This window comes from Emydura macquarii, unplaced genomic scaffold, assembly GCF_026122565.2.
Source record: "Emydura macquarii macquarii isolate MOO-44397 ecotype Brisbane River unplaced genomic scaffold, CSIRO-AGI_Emac_v2 contig_1045, whole genome shotgun sequence".
In the NCBI taxonomy this organism is placed as follows: Eukaryota; Metazoa; Chordata; order Testudines; family Chelidae; genus Emydura; species Emydura macquarii.
The window spans coordinates 147946-163466 of record NW_027131182.1 but is presented as its reverse complement, the minus strand read 5'-3'; the positions used below and the strand labels follow the sequence as shown (position 1 = coordinate 163466).

Genomic DNA, 15521 nt, shown 5'->3' with positions numbered 1-15521 from the left:
TTTCTAAAGAGATTCTTTGTATTTTCCATTTCATGATCATGGGAAACAGTACAAGCAAAAGCTCTCTTTCAGGATACAATATTTCAGCACTTCAATTCCACCCCCAAGCAGAACCAGGAAGATGTGCAAAAAAATGAAATTAACAAACAGGCAAACCTCAGTGTATGTTTCAGCTTGAGTTTTCATTGCTTATTCAGACTGGTGAATATTTTATTTGATCCAATCCATTTCAACCATTTTTTCTGGTTCTGGGAAATCCTGACTTGGCTGAGGTGACTTTCCAAAGGGGAGAGGAAGGGCAAAAGAGGAATTATTTCAAGAAAATTATTAATGCAATATGGGATCTTTTTTACACCAGATACATTTCATATTTGTATTTGTCTTTCTTCCACCAGCTCAGATAGATTTTCTCTTCTGTTTTTGTTAGGGTCTAATAGCTAATGAGAATACATTGTTTGCCACAGCAGTTTTATATAATTACCAAAACAGTGGGAGAATGCAAAATAAACTTTGCTCAGCAGGTGCTTGTCTTGAAAAACCAAAAACCAAAAGCTTATCTGCAGATATACTGACTGCACCTAAATATGAAGTTAGATCTGTTTACAATTCTGATCTCCTTTATCTTCCTCCTTTTAGCTACAAATTGGCATCTGCCCCCTATTTTATGGCAGGAGAAGAAAGGAAAACTCCATAAGATTCTTCTCATAGCATGTCCCTCAAGTTGTTCTGACAGGGGCAAGTATTTGTCACTAGGTGTGAAGACCCTCAGCAGCATTCAGCATCCTTTGGAAACTATGTACTTCTCTTATTATTTATGTGCCCCCCATTACCATAGTTCTGAGCTTCATCTTTATCCTCATAACAATACTGTGAGGTAGGGAAGAACTAGTATGCCCATTTAACAGATGGGCAACTGAGCCACAGAAAGACTAAGGACTAGATTCACAAAGGGACTTAAGGGGTGCAAAGCTGAACCTCTCAGCACCTAAGTTGTAGATGCCTAGAAAATCACAAGACCAACATTGTGATTCAGAAAGCCCGAGTCACGTGGCCAGGCTCCCAATATAATGAATGGGAAAAGGTCGTCACCTTCTAACATAGTCCACACAAATCAGCACGCTTGGTAGTGAGCCTCCTAAGTTAGCCGATGAGAGATGCTGATGGCAGGGTAATGACCTAAGCCCCACTCCTTCATGGACACAGGTGCCTAATTCCAGGCTGGAGGTAGGCACCTGTCTCTGCTAGCAATCCACAGCCAGGGATCTCTTGCCCGGACTCAGGAGGCTTAGGCTCTGAAGGCATTTTTTGTGAGAATGTGTTAGGCAGGATGCCTCACTCCACACAAAACAGGAAGAGGAGGAGGTGGTGCTGCCCCCCATCTTATAACTTTTTGCCCAGTGGCTAAAGCACTCAGCTGGGACACAGAAGACCCAGGTTCATTTTGCTTCTCAGACTGTGAGGGAGAAAGAATCTGAACAGGGGTCCCCCACCCCTTTCAGGAGGGTATTCTAGCCACTCACTTATGGGGTATTCTGATGTGGAACTCCCTCAGTTTTTCCCAGGGAAGCAGTACCACCGTGTATAAATAATTAAAGAAATATTGGAACAGACTGGACCCTGGGTCTCCCACCTCCATACCAAAATCACCAGACTACAGACTCATTCTCACTTGTTCTCTCTGGCCCGATGACTCCTTAATTATTTATCCACAGTGGAATACCTTCAATGGGGAGACCAAGGGAGTTCAGAATATCCCACAGCTCAGCAGTTAGAGCATGCACCTGAAAGGTAGGAGACCCCAAATCAAATCAAATCCTTCTCCCACCAGCCCCTTCAGGCTTAAGTTTCCCGAATTTTAAGTGACTGCTTTAACTAATAGGATAGAAGTTGCAAGGTGGGTGGCAGCACCTCCTCTGCTACCCAAATTTGGAATGGGACCTCCTTCCCTAGGTGGCTTCTAAACATGCCTATAAGACTGAACCCTGTATGTGAGATAGGTGGGTAAACAGCTAGCGTGAAGCAACAATGAAGATGTCCAAAGGCAGAAACTTGGGCTCTGAGGGAACTTTTACTCTGGAAATTTGGCATCAGCTGAGCATGGTTTTGTGGCTTTCAGTGGAGCCTAAATCAGGTGTTTCGGTGCTTAAATCCCAGACTTAGGAAACTAAGTAATTTTGTGAATTCCACCCTCAGTGACTTTCCCAATGTTACACAGGAAGTCTTCGGCAGAGCAGGGAATTCAAGCCTAGTCTCGTGAATTGCAGGTTAACACCTTCACCACTGGACTATCCTTCCACTACATCTTGCTCACTTTATTTTTCTGCACCATTAAGTTCCTTTATGTACACTATGAAAACCCTGCATGATTTTGCAAGACCACTTATAGGCCGCAGTCACCTCTCAATATCAATACGTATCTTCAGGTGATGAGGCTTGATTACCATTATTCCCTATTAACAGGGCTCTCAACTAGACAACTCTACCATTTGCATCTTCTTTGGAGTGCAGCTCTAGGTTTATTCAATGGTTTGATCATTTCATAATTACCCTGCAGTTTTGTTTGGTTAGGTTTTTTTATACTGGCTGTTTACAAGGATTGATTTGACTTTAATCTGACACTGTTGCTTTTCAAAGCTCTATTATCGCAAGCCTCCTCCTTCATCCTTGTCCTTTTGGATATCTCCACTTTCACACACCTGACTTCTAGAGGTCCACCATCACAGCTCAGGAGGCAAAGGTTTTTCATTGATTGGAGCAACTCATCCTTTAACTTTAACATACAGTCATGGTTGGGAATGAGACTGTAAAACTGTTCCTGTCCTAACAGTGGAATATAGGACCTGCATCCCCTCTTACCTACACCAGTGTCAGAGAAACTGATTTACACTGGTGCCCAGATCTCATGGTGATGTGCATGGCACAAACCTCTGAGTGCAGGGATGAAGAGAAGAAGATCAAACCTACAGATAGCCAGAGAGGTAGTTTAGAATGCTAGATGAGAGGAGAATCAGCCCACAGTATCTATTCCCTGTGAACCTCATTAGTGCAAGATGCAATCATATAAGAATTGTGGCACCAGGCACCACTTTGCACTGGTGTAAGTGGTTACACATGGTGTAGGGCAATGGAAAAATCAGGCTGTTTGTGTCAAAGAATCATAACGAACTTTAATTCTGGGAGCCACACAACATCAATACAGCTATAGAAAAATTATTTCTATTTCTTTACATTGAAAGTTTCTATTCACAACTATTATGATTTGTAGAACACTACAGGTGTTCATGCCTCAGCAAAATGCTTAACTAAATTTCAGTGGCAGGAATTTCACTATGCGTGATGATGACATGCTGTAAGAGGCAAAGAAAAGACCAGGATGATATTCAGATTCCAGGTTAGGTTTGAAGCTCTGATGGTTAGGGGGAAAAACAATCCTCTCTTAGAATTTGTAAGGTAAGCAAAATGTATGTGGAAGTCATCATAAGGCAGTAAATATGCAAGCCCAGAATGTCATTAGTCACTTATCAGAACATCAATGTGTTGATTCCATGACCTCCTGTTTCACCTTTGCTGAGCCACACTGGGGAAAACTGTAAGTCTGTGTTCCTTTTGTGAGCTGACATGGGCTTGTTTTTAATCCCTGGTGAGCCTTTGCCTGCCAGCTGCAGTCATTACCTACACACTACCGTTATTCTGTTGTTTACTAAAATATATTTACTTAGCAATTCATTCCTTCCCTTTATGGGTTATGATGCATTTTTGTGATAAAAGGTGAAAATCTGTTTTATTTTTTCTTGAATACAAATTAGGAGGGGGAAACTGTTTTATGGGATGCAATAAATGAAATGCACCTGGGGTGTTTGGAGATCGTTAACAATGAAGCTTGCTTCAGTGAATGCATTTAAGAGAAAATTATGAAAGTGTTTATTCCTAAAGAAGAAACCATTAGCATTTACATGAGAGACAAAGACACTTCACGGAGTCAGAGACTGTTGCTTCAAGGTGTTTTATTGCTAGTGTGGAAAATTGATTTAGTGCTTCCAACCCTGTTCTGGGGTGAATGGAAGGACTGTGTTGACTCCCAGATGAGAGATTGTATATTTTCGTTGAGTGTAACAGGGAGGTTTGCCTCTTTAAGAAGAGTTGAATTTATAAAGCTCATCTGTGGCCAGGAGATAGAGTAAAAATAGGAACATGGGTCCAAAAAAGCTCATTGTGGAATAGAGATCTGAAAGCTAGACCTAATTACTTAGGAAGTTCTTTAACAGATCAAAGGTCTCCTGTGATAATGTTTTGGAATTTCTGTTATCTTTGTATGGCTTTGTTCTGCTTCTTTGCTCTATTGTGGGAAGGATCCTTTTTATTTTTTCATCCTTATTGAGTGGGAGAACCCTTGCTTCATAAGCTGGGTAGCTGTTCAGTCTCCCTGACACTGAAAAAATATCTACAAAATGTTCTTCCATCAGTCAGCAGGGCAGCACAACCAGAAACGAACAATTCAAGATGTAAGTAATGACACCATTGTTTGAAAACGTATCCCCATTAACTATTAGTGGGGCTTATTTCAGCAGGGTTTCTGTAGCTGGAAACTATAAAAGGGTATGTTGGGAAGAGAAAATGGTAAGTAAGGATGAGCTTGGGCTGAAAAGATCAACTATAGATTCTGATCCACATCCATACTTCCTAAGTTGAGGGATATTTGGATCTGGTGTTCCAGTTCAGGCTTATCTCTAGTGTAGGCACATGTGGTCAACAAAGATCAATCTTTGCCTCCATCAGGACCTCCACTACTATAGCAAAGAAACCACACTCCTAGCTCTACCTTGGTTTAAATGGAAGAGAGTCTAACCAAGATCACAAACTATAGTAAGTGAGAAGTGGTTTGGACTCTACTTAATGTCCCAAAATTTTGTTTTTCTGATTAAGTTGTTACTAATATCCTGAGGCTGTGGTAATGGATGTGATATAAGATCCTCTTGAGAGAGAACCAGAACCCCAATATCTCTGGGTTCATTCTGTCCTACTATTGATGGCTACTTTCCTTTCAGACTTCTGAAGTTAGAAAGTCTCTGAGGGGCTTATAGCCACTCCATGTGTATAACCAGAATTAGGGACAAGTGCATTACACTGAGGGGAAAATCAACAATGCATATCCCTGCACTGCTGCCTATCTGTAGACCCAAACATGAACCAATCTTTTATGGAACTCTAAAGCACTCCCAGGTTCTGACTGCGACCAGAAAACAGTAGGAAGAATGATATAGCAGAAACCTCAAGACAGAGCTTATTTGCATGAGACTTGTGGCTTTTTTTTCCTGCAGAGTCAGAAGATTAGGATAAGCTTTGGCTACTTAGCCAAATGAAAGCAGAACTCCCAGCAGTTACAGGCTCACCTGTTATTTATCAGGATCTGAAACCACATAGCTTGCTTCCCTCTTATTTCGATCAGCTTTGAAGTTTAATCATTGGGTGATATTCTACAGCCTGTATTACACAGGTATCAGAGGATCATAATTATCCCTTCTGGCTTTAAAATATATGGGCCTGTTTCTCACTTTTACTAAGGCTCATTTACACTGCTTTGGCATTACGTTTACTCCCATTTCAAGGCCTCTTTACTGTGTATGTATATGGTGGCATTTTTTAATTTCAGTGTCTGGGTCAGCTCCATTAACTGTGCTCTTCATGGTCTGGAGGAAAAATACCTGTGTGTCTTGCATTATGCATATATCATTTTAAATGCTGGATGGTCTCTGCTTCAATAGCACTATTAATTTTCTTCTTTGAGAGCAAGAAACCTGCTTAATGGAGTGTGCGTGTGTCCTACCCACCCAATGGACTGCGAGGGTGTGGTTTTTATCTGAACTTGTGTATTGCATTCCAAACCATAGGTGTTCACTTCTGCTAGAACTTACCCCAGTTTTTACATTGCTGTAGCCTCAGTGAGTTAAGAGAATCATGCCAGAGATGTTACAAAAGGTCACCAAATCTAAATTCAAATTTAAAATCTTTTGTCAGGAACAGAGATTATTTTGCATGGTAGCATCATGCTGCACAACATCAGCGTTTCCGATGCATACTCTGCTCCCAACACAAATTAGCAGGTAGCAAAGAGCGCACTCCTCTTTATAATGGGGTGACGAAAGATTCCTTTCTGTAATTCTGTGGAGAGAGGGAGACTGATGGTTAATCAATGGACTGATTATAACAATAGTCCACGTCCACTGCAGAGCCGGTGACTGATTCTGATTTACCGTAAGTCCCATTCACATTGTTCTGACACCCTGCCAAAGTGGTGTAAAGGGGCCTTTAAAGAGGTGTAATTTTACTGCTGGAGTAACATAAAGGAGCCTTCGTGTAAATCAATATCAGCCCCCGATCCCCCCCAGTGTTTAAGTCACAGACCCTGTTCTCATTCTGCTCTATATCTGAGCTCTTATCAAATTCTCCAGTCTCCCTTTCAGCTGAGCGGCAGATGGTTTGGTTTGTCTCAGATGATCTGGTACCTCTTGCTGAAAACTCTTCTTCACTGTACAGCAGCTTTTATTTCTGATTTTTTTTTTTTTTCAAAATTAGTTTTGGTCAGAGGGAGAAGCCAGAGGAGAAGGATGAAGTGATGAGGCTTTGAGGTTGTTCAACACTCTTATTGCTTTGCTTACACTGATAGCTGATGATAGACTGTGCATTAATCAGTGCAGGTGGCAACTGGGTGTAAATATGCCAATGCAGATTCTAGGTGTACCCCCTGGACTCTTGTGATGCAAAGAGCTTGGCTGTCATTTCAGCAGGGTACAGAATCTTTTCAGACTTTCTCACCAAAGCTGCTTTGTGCCAGTTCTTTTGTTGAGTGCTGAAAGAATGAAATTCACTCATATTACCTAGGATGGTGCAGTGCCCTCCCCACCAATAGAACTGTGTAGTGGGAAAGCTGTGGAAGAAGTGGCCACATCACAGAAGGTTTCCATATCAGTCTTGCATGGATTAACATGGAAGGCCATGATGGGGTGGAAGGGTGTCCATGGAAACTGTCAGATTCAGTGGAGGGATTTGAATCCAAATCTCCAAGGTTCCAGGTGAGTGCCTCATTCAGCAGACTTGAGAGTCAGTCTCGCTATCTCTGTTTGGCCTAATAAATATTTAAGTAATTATACAAAAAGTGGAACAATTTCAACAGGAGTGAGTGAAAGCAACCCATCCTGGACTAGCCTACAGGCTGGTGGTTATGGTGTTCACCTGTTAGGTAGAACACTTGAGTTTAAGTCCCTTCCAGAGTTGGGACTCAATCCTGGGTCTCCCGGGCCCCCCGCAAGTGCCCTAACTACTGGGGACACACTTGTGTTTTGAGTTGACCGAAACTGTGGCCAATAAACTATTTGTCTGACAAAAACTTTCCTTGCTCTATTGCCTGCAGGCCTCACTTGTGAAAAGCTCCACACATGAAGTAATGACTTTGGGCCACTTGCCCCCAGTTTGACTGAACCTCTGTCTCAGGCCCTGAGATATTCCAAGGAGACTAGTCCCTCTGAAAGGAAAGAAAAAGAGATTGGGTCTCATTACGGGGGGAAATGGTGTTCATGAGAACTTTACCATCAAGCCCTATTGACTTCAGTGGGGTCACATGTAGAATGGGGTGAGCATAATGTTCTTAAAATGCATTTTCAGAGAAAACTTCACCTTCAACAAATTAATGATTTTCTTATAAATTTAAGAAAATGTCAACTTTCTCATAAGCAAATCTGTGAAGTGAAAATCAATATTTTCACACAGTTGTCTTCACAGTGCAGGGTCATGCTTCTGACACCCCACTCTCACCCCCATTTGTCCTTTGAAGGGGTTTTTTCCTTCTGTTGTTCCTGTATCCTTTTTGTTCATTTTATCTTTGTTTGTTCATTGCCATAGACAGACAATGCACTGGCTCTTTCCACATACACCTCCCCCCCCACCATGGCTTTTTTTATAAATGTGAAATAACTTCTTAATAAGAGTGACTCCTGTGGTAATCGGGCAGACAGCTTTGGTTAAGAACATGTATTAGCAGATCCCCAGTTCTAAAGTCAAGCAGAAAACAAGAGAAGATGCTATAGAGAGGGGCATTTCTCAAATTAAGTATGGGCTCCCTAGGGAGTCTCTGATCTCTTCCAATGAGGTACAAGCCAAGATCACACACAAAAATGTGTAGAGTGTAGTTCCTGAAATTGTGATGCCTTTGCTTTTTATGTGTTGCACCTTTAAATTTCTAAGAATTCTACTTCTATGGAAGCAATCCTTTTGTCCTCAGAGTTGCTATGTTATTTAATAAAGAAGCATTTGTACGGTCTTGGAGATTGCTTTTGATCTGTCTTGTTGTCTTACTTATCTCCTGACAGTGTGGCCTAGTGCATAAGGCCCTGGAGTAGGACTAAGGAATCCTTAATTCCATTCCTAACTCTGCCATCAGTTTGCTGGGTGACAAAGGGGAAGTCATTTCCTCTCATTCTGACTTGATTTCCCCATCTAGAAAATTATACTGACCTCTGTGAGATCTGTGGAAGAGAAGAGCTAGGTATTGTAGTAATGCTTTTAATCTGGAAGTGTACATTTTGATCTTTGTGTATACCAATATAAGGAATTGGCTCTTTCCCTTACTGGGCTGGTCTCTTGAGAATGAAACATATTCAGGTATCATTTAGTGAATTTTGAAAATTTCAGCCTTTTTATTTCTCTTTGTTTGATACGTCCCAAGAGAAAATGACCCAACCAGTCAGCCAATAACATGCAGTTCTGTGGGAAAGTTTAAAACATTCTTCCAGACCATATTTGCATGCTAAGAATTTGAAGATAACACTGTCCATTCATAAACTCTTAGACTTTAAGGTCAGAGAGGACCATTATGATCATCTAGTCTGACCTCGTGCACAATGCAGGCCACAAAACCTCACCCATCCACTTCTGTAATAGTCCCCTAACCTATGACTTAGTTATTCCTACCTCTTACAATAGGGAAAGATAGGAGAGAGGTCCTGGAGGCCAAATTTAGGCTGCAAGGTAAGTGATTGAAGTCCAGGACTTCCATGATAGTGTTCCCTGAAATGCTTCTAATTCCACACGCAGGGCCAGGTAGACAGGCTGAACTGCAGGGTCTCAATGTGTGAATCAGATGATGTATGGAGGAGGGTTTTAAATGTATTAGGAACTGGGGAACTTTTAGGGAAAGGAAGACCCTATACAGGAATGATGGGATCGAATCATTCCAAAATGGAACCAGATTGCTGGTGTGTAAAATTTCCTCTACAGACTTTAAATTTTAAGGGCTGGGAGAATGTCCAAACCATGTGCTCCTCAGCACCTGTTGGCTGAGACAGCCCTTAGGGGAAGCTCTATTAACAGGTATTCCCAAATCCTTGTAAAGAGGAGAGGATGGAAGCCAATAACATTCAGGTAGGAGCTGAAGAGACTCAATTAAATAACATGAAGGCAGACCACAAAATACTGATAACTTTACCCTACTTCTTGCATTTATAGAATTTGAATGCCTGGAATTAAATGAGAATATTGGTTTAATAGGCATCACAGAAACTTGCTGGAATGATGATAATCAATGGGACATGGTAATATTAGGGTACAAAATATAAAGGCATGACTTAGTAGGTTGCACTGTTGGGGGAGTGACACTATATCTGAAATAAAGCATAGAGTCAACTATAATAATCTTAGAAGAATCAAGTTGTACCATAGAATCACTATAGATAGTATATTCCTACTGGTCTTGTTATTCAAGCATGGAATTTCTACCACTTCCCTGACCAGAAAGGTGATGGTGATTATGAAATGCTCAGGGAGATTAGAGAGGCTATAAAAATGGGGAGGAGATCTCCATTGGGGGATTTCAGAAAGGGATGCAAAGGCAAAATTTCTAGACATGACGAACAACTGCTTCTTGATGCAGTCATGGAACTCACAAGGAGAGATTTTAATCCTAAATGGAGCATAGGATCTGGTCCAAGAGGTGACCATAGTTGAACTACTTGATAATAGCAACCATAATGAAACTAAACTTCACATCTTTGTTCAGGAGGAAATACCAAAGAAGCCCACAACTGTAGCATTTAAGTTCAAAAAGAGGAACTATGCAAAAATGAAGACGCTAGTTTAAATGGAGATTAAAAGGAACAGTCGCAAGAGTAAAATGACTACAAGTTGCATGGAAACTTTTTGAAGCATCACAATAGAAGCTCAAATTAACTGTATGCCCCCAATAAAGAAAAAAATAAGAGGACCAAAAATGCCACCCTGGCTAAACAACAAAGTAAGTAGTGGTTAGAGGCAAAAAGACATCCTTCAAAATTTGGAAGTCAAATCCCACTGAGGAAAATAGAAGGGGCATATACTCTTGCAAGTCAAGTGCAAAAGTATACTTAAGCCTGCCAAAAAAAGAATCTGAAGAGTAACTAGCAAAAGACACAATTAATTTGTATTTTATGTATTTATTTTATTTTTGCTATTAGCTTAAGTACATCAGACTCAGGAAGCCTACCAAGCAATCAGTGGGGGCTCTAGACAATCAAGCTGCTAAAAGAGCACTCAAGGAAGACCAGGCCATTGTGGGGAAACTAAATGTATTCTTTGCATTGGTCTTCACTGCAGAAAATGAGAGGGATATTCTCATACCTGATCCCGTCTTTTTAGATGACAAATCTGAGAAACTGTCCCAGATTGAGGTGTCAGTAAAAGAAGTTTTGGAACAAATTGATAAATTAAACAGTAAGAAGTTACCAGGACCAGATGGTATTCACCCAAGAGTTCTGAAGGAACTCCAATATTAAATTACAGAACTAGAAAGTGAGTTATGTAACCTATGTACCAGTCTCTGTACCAGATGAGTGGAGGGTAGCTAACATAAAGAACAGAATTACCAGACACACAGATTAACATGATTTATTGGGGAAGAGTCAACACAGCTTTTGTAAAGAGAAATCATGCCTCACCAATCTATTGGAATTATTTGAGTGGGCCAGCAAACATGGACAAGGGTGATCCAGTGGATATAGCATACTGGGACTTTCAGTCATGGGATAAGAGGTTAAAAAGCAGAAAAAACAAAGGGTCGGAATAATAGTCTGTTTTCACAGAGCAGATAGGCAAATAGCAGGATCCCTCAGGGATCTATGCTGGGACTAGTGCTGTTCAACGTATTCATAAATGACCTGGGAAAAGGCATAAACAATGAGATGGTAAAGCTGGCAGATGATACACAATTACTCAAGATAGTTAAGTCCAAAGCAGACTTCATAGAGTTATAAAGGGATCTCAGAAAACTGAGTGAGTGGACAGAAGTGGCAGATGAAATTTAATGTTAATAAATGCAATGTAGGGCACATCAGGAAAACATAATCTCAATTAGATATAAAAATGATCGGGTCTAAGTTAGCTGTTATCACTCAAGAAAGATCTTGGAATCATTGTGGATAATGATGCCAAGATGACTGTAATGACTCTAAAAACATCTGCTCAACATTCAGCAGCAGTGAAAAAGCTAACAGAATGTTAGGAACCATTAGGAAAGGGATAGATAATGAGGCAGAAAATATCTTAATGCCACTATATAAATCCATGGTATGCCCACACCTTGAATACTACTTTCAGTTGTATTGCCATATCTCAAAAAATATATATTAGGACTGGAAAAGGTACAGAGAAAGGCAACAAAAATTATGAAGGGTATGGAACAGCTTCCATATGATTAGATAAAAAGAGTGGTACTGTTTGTCGGGGGGTGGGAGGGAAAAAGATGATTTAGGGGAGGATATGATAGCAGTCTATATAATCATGAATGGTGCTGAGAAAGTGAATAAGGAAGTGTTATTTACCCCTTTATATAACACAAGAACGAGGGGAAATTGAAATGAAATTATTACACAGCAGGTTTAAAACAAACAAAAGGAAGAATTTCCTCATGCAATGTGCAGTCAACCTGTATAACTTGTTGCCAGGGGATGTGAAGGCCAAAAGTATAACTGGGTTTAAAAGAGAGCTAAATAGGTTCATGGAGGATAAATCCATCAATGGCTATTGACCATGACGGTCAGGGATGCAACCCTGTGCTCTGGGTGTCCCTAAGCCTCTGACAGCCAGGTGCTGGAACTGGATGACAGGGGTGGCTTACTTGATAATTATCCTGCTCTGTTCATTCCCTCTGCAGCATCTGGCATTATCCACTGTCAGAAGGATACTGGGATAGATGGACCATTGGTGTGACCCAGTATGGCTGTTCTTTATGTTGTTATTTGAATCAAGGAAGTTCCACATGCATTTTCAGAGGAGAATAATGTTAGGAGACGGTTTTGAGAAACTCCAGATTAAGTTTGTATATTAAAAGCAACATAAAGTTCTGCTGGATGGATCTCTTGTATTCCTTCTTTCTCTGGCATCAACCACTGAAGTTTAGCTATTGGTGTCTCATTAGAGTCCAGAAGTCTGGATACATATATAAACCCGTCTTACTGGGCAAAATAGACCTGGATATTTCATAAAAACAGGCTTATCGTTGCTGGCACATCTCATTTCTGGTTGGACCAGAAACACCGCAAAAATTATTAGACTGGATAAAACCTGAGATCCATCTACTTCATATCCTGTCTATGGCAATATTCAGTACCACATTCTTCAAAGGAAGGTGCAAGAAACCCTAAAATATTCCATCATAGGGTAATTTATCCACAGGGATATTTTCTTCCTCAGCTCCATTAATTATAAACTGATTTGAAGTATGGGGGTTTATATCTAGGTTTTTTAAATGGGGTATTTGTGGGAACAAAACATATACAATCTGTTGTGTGAAAATTAAAGGAAAAGGTTGTGGCATTCTTTGAACTTTAGAAAAGTTTTGGTTCTATTTTTAGGTGGGGTTTATTTGTCTTTTACCTGAACCATTTCACTCATCCCAAATAGGAAATCTCTTGAAATAGTATCACTTTCCTATCATATTTTTTCAATGAACTCCTGGTCATAATATACATGAATATTGGAGACTGATTGTCTGCAAGTCCTATATGCATGACAAATCTTCACTTTAATTCTGCGAATTTTGAGGACATGTAACTTCCTCTAGTTCCTTCTGTTTTGCATTTACCAATGTAGAAATGTTCAATTTTTCCCCTCAGGGATAACAAATGGCATCAGTAATGTTCCTGGAAAATTTAACCAAAAAATTACATTTACAGCAGAAAACATTAGAGGTATTGGCGTTCAGGATATACAGAACACAATTTGTTAATATCTAGTTTATAAATGAACCAAGGAAAATGTTAAACAGTTATTTGTAACATCTGCAGGCTCCACAAAGCTTAGATCTTGATCCATCTCTGAACCTTTGCAAATTCCAGGTCTGTTGGATTTTGAACTTTTCCATTGTAGAGATGGAGTAAGCTATGGATATTGGATCTGAACTCAAATTAAAACTGAATCAGTGTCTCCAGGGGGTAAGGTATAGTTTTGGTTTTGGTCTCATAGCTAGTAAAATTTAACACTGGTCTCCTATTGTGTATCGTAAATTATCCGTGCCCCAAAATGTATATACTGTCTTGTATACAGATCCAGAAGATCTTCTAATGTCAGAATTCTGAGTGACTAGGCAGAATTAAGGGAAACCAGTGGGGAAAATCTAAGAAAGGTCTCTTTCTTTTTAACTTGACTCCTAATTAGCCAAAGGGGAGAAGGAGGTATGTAGAAGCCAGCATCAAAAATACAAGAAAAACTGACTAATTGAGTTAACTGCCAATTAACAGGTGGACTGCCCCAATCTAATTTGCATAGAATAATTAGTGCATGCTGAAATGGATCACTGCAAGGATGGCACTAAGGTGTTTTGGCAGTTAGTCCAATACATCGCCTGCAGTAACATGTCAGGATAAGCAATTGCAGAAATAAGAAATTGCAGCAGGGGATGGAAGATGGACAGGCTTTGAGAAACTGCCTGAAATAAGCTAATGGCAATGGCAAACTTGCCTTGCTGAATGGTCACCCTGAATAAAGCACAGTGGGCCCAGTCCGATTTTGATTGAACTCATTGGTGAATTTTGCCATCAGTGTCCATGGAAGCAGGACCAAGGCCTATGGTTTGAGCCAAGGTCTGCTCCTACATGTGTGTGGCAACTCCCATAGACTTCCCCTGGAGTTTCACTTCTGTAATACAGTATACTCCTGTTTATTGGAAACCCTGTTATCTGGACCTTGACTATCTGAATCCTTTCCTTGCTCACAGCATGAGATTCATGGGGCACAAGGAAGGGATTCAGAAAATGCGGAGGTTTGGATAATAGAGCAGAGACCCCAGGCCAGGACTGAGAGGAGGATGAGGACAAGTCCCCAGCCATAGGGGAGACTACCATGTGGCAGAATGGCTCCTATGGCAGTGCAGGTAGCCTTCTGCAGCCCACCTGTCTTGGAAGTGAGTGAGCAGGGCTATGACAGTGAAGCTTCACAGAGTTCCCCATGCTGCTACAGGGCTGGTGACATTAAGTTCCCTGCAGGTGAAGGGGGCAGGGAGGAAGGCTCTAGTGCCGGTGGGGCAGAATGGAGACCCTTGACAATGATTGCAAGAGGATGAGCTTCTGGCCATGGGGGAAGCCCAACTGATGAATGACTCCTGCTCCCTCAATTATCCAAACTCCCCATAATTGGAATGAAACCCATGTCCCCCATGCTACTCCAGTAATCAGGCATATGCTGTAATTTGTCAGTCAGCTAAGTCTTGTTCTTAGTTACCCTAGTGAAACCTCACTATCTTCAGTGGTATTGCTCCTATGTATATTTTGAGCTGGTTGAAAATTTTCAAGTGGAACAATTTTCTGTTGTCAAATGAACATGTGCTGGGAACATACAATAACTTGGGGTGAAAAAATTATAAAACTTTCATTTTGATAAGTTTGAAACATTTTATTTTGATAAGGTTGAAACACTTTGTTTCAACTTTTATAATACATAATATCTAGTGGTTTTACAATATCTTGAAAGAAAATTCCAGGTTTTGACGAGTTCTAGTAAATTTGACATAGTATTTCCCCAAAAAGCCACCTATCTGTCTGATAGTCTGGAGATAAATGGATGAACTTTTCCCATGCAGAGATGAAATACTCTGAAATATATGTGAGAAACCCCTTGATTAAAGGATGGATCACAATATGGGATAATGGTCAACAATAAGTATAGAGCCATCAGTTGTGGATAATGGTAATCAATATGGCCAAGTTTAATACCTTAGAGATGCTTAATGCTGGTAATTGTAAAGGAGCATAAGGGTTTTAGGTGCTCAGTACCCACTGAATTTCAGTGAACGTTAGGAAGCTTCCTCTCTTAGGATTTTCAAAGTAGCCTAGCTTAAATTCTCAGGTGGGTAAAAGATTCAGTTTATAGAGGCACTCGAACATTTATAGGTGTCTTCCTAACTTTATCAGAGCCTTTTGAGTAGGAAAAACTCATGAGAACAGGTTCTGTCATGAGAATTCTAATTCTGACCAACTGTTGTCATAGGATTTGGGGCCTTTTCA

The 15521-nt window shown here is 40.5% G+C and overlaps 1 protein-coding gene across 2 annotated transcripts in view; it reads left to right on the top strand.

The window, feature by feature from the left end:
• Nucleotides 1-15521, top strand: part of RIT2 (Ras like without CAAX 2) — a 237420-nt gene that overhangs the window by 117309 nt on the left and 104590 nt on the right. The gene's annotated exons all lie outside the window — the stretch shown is intronic.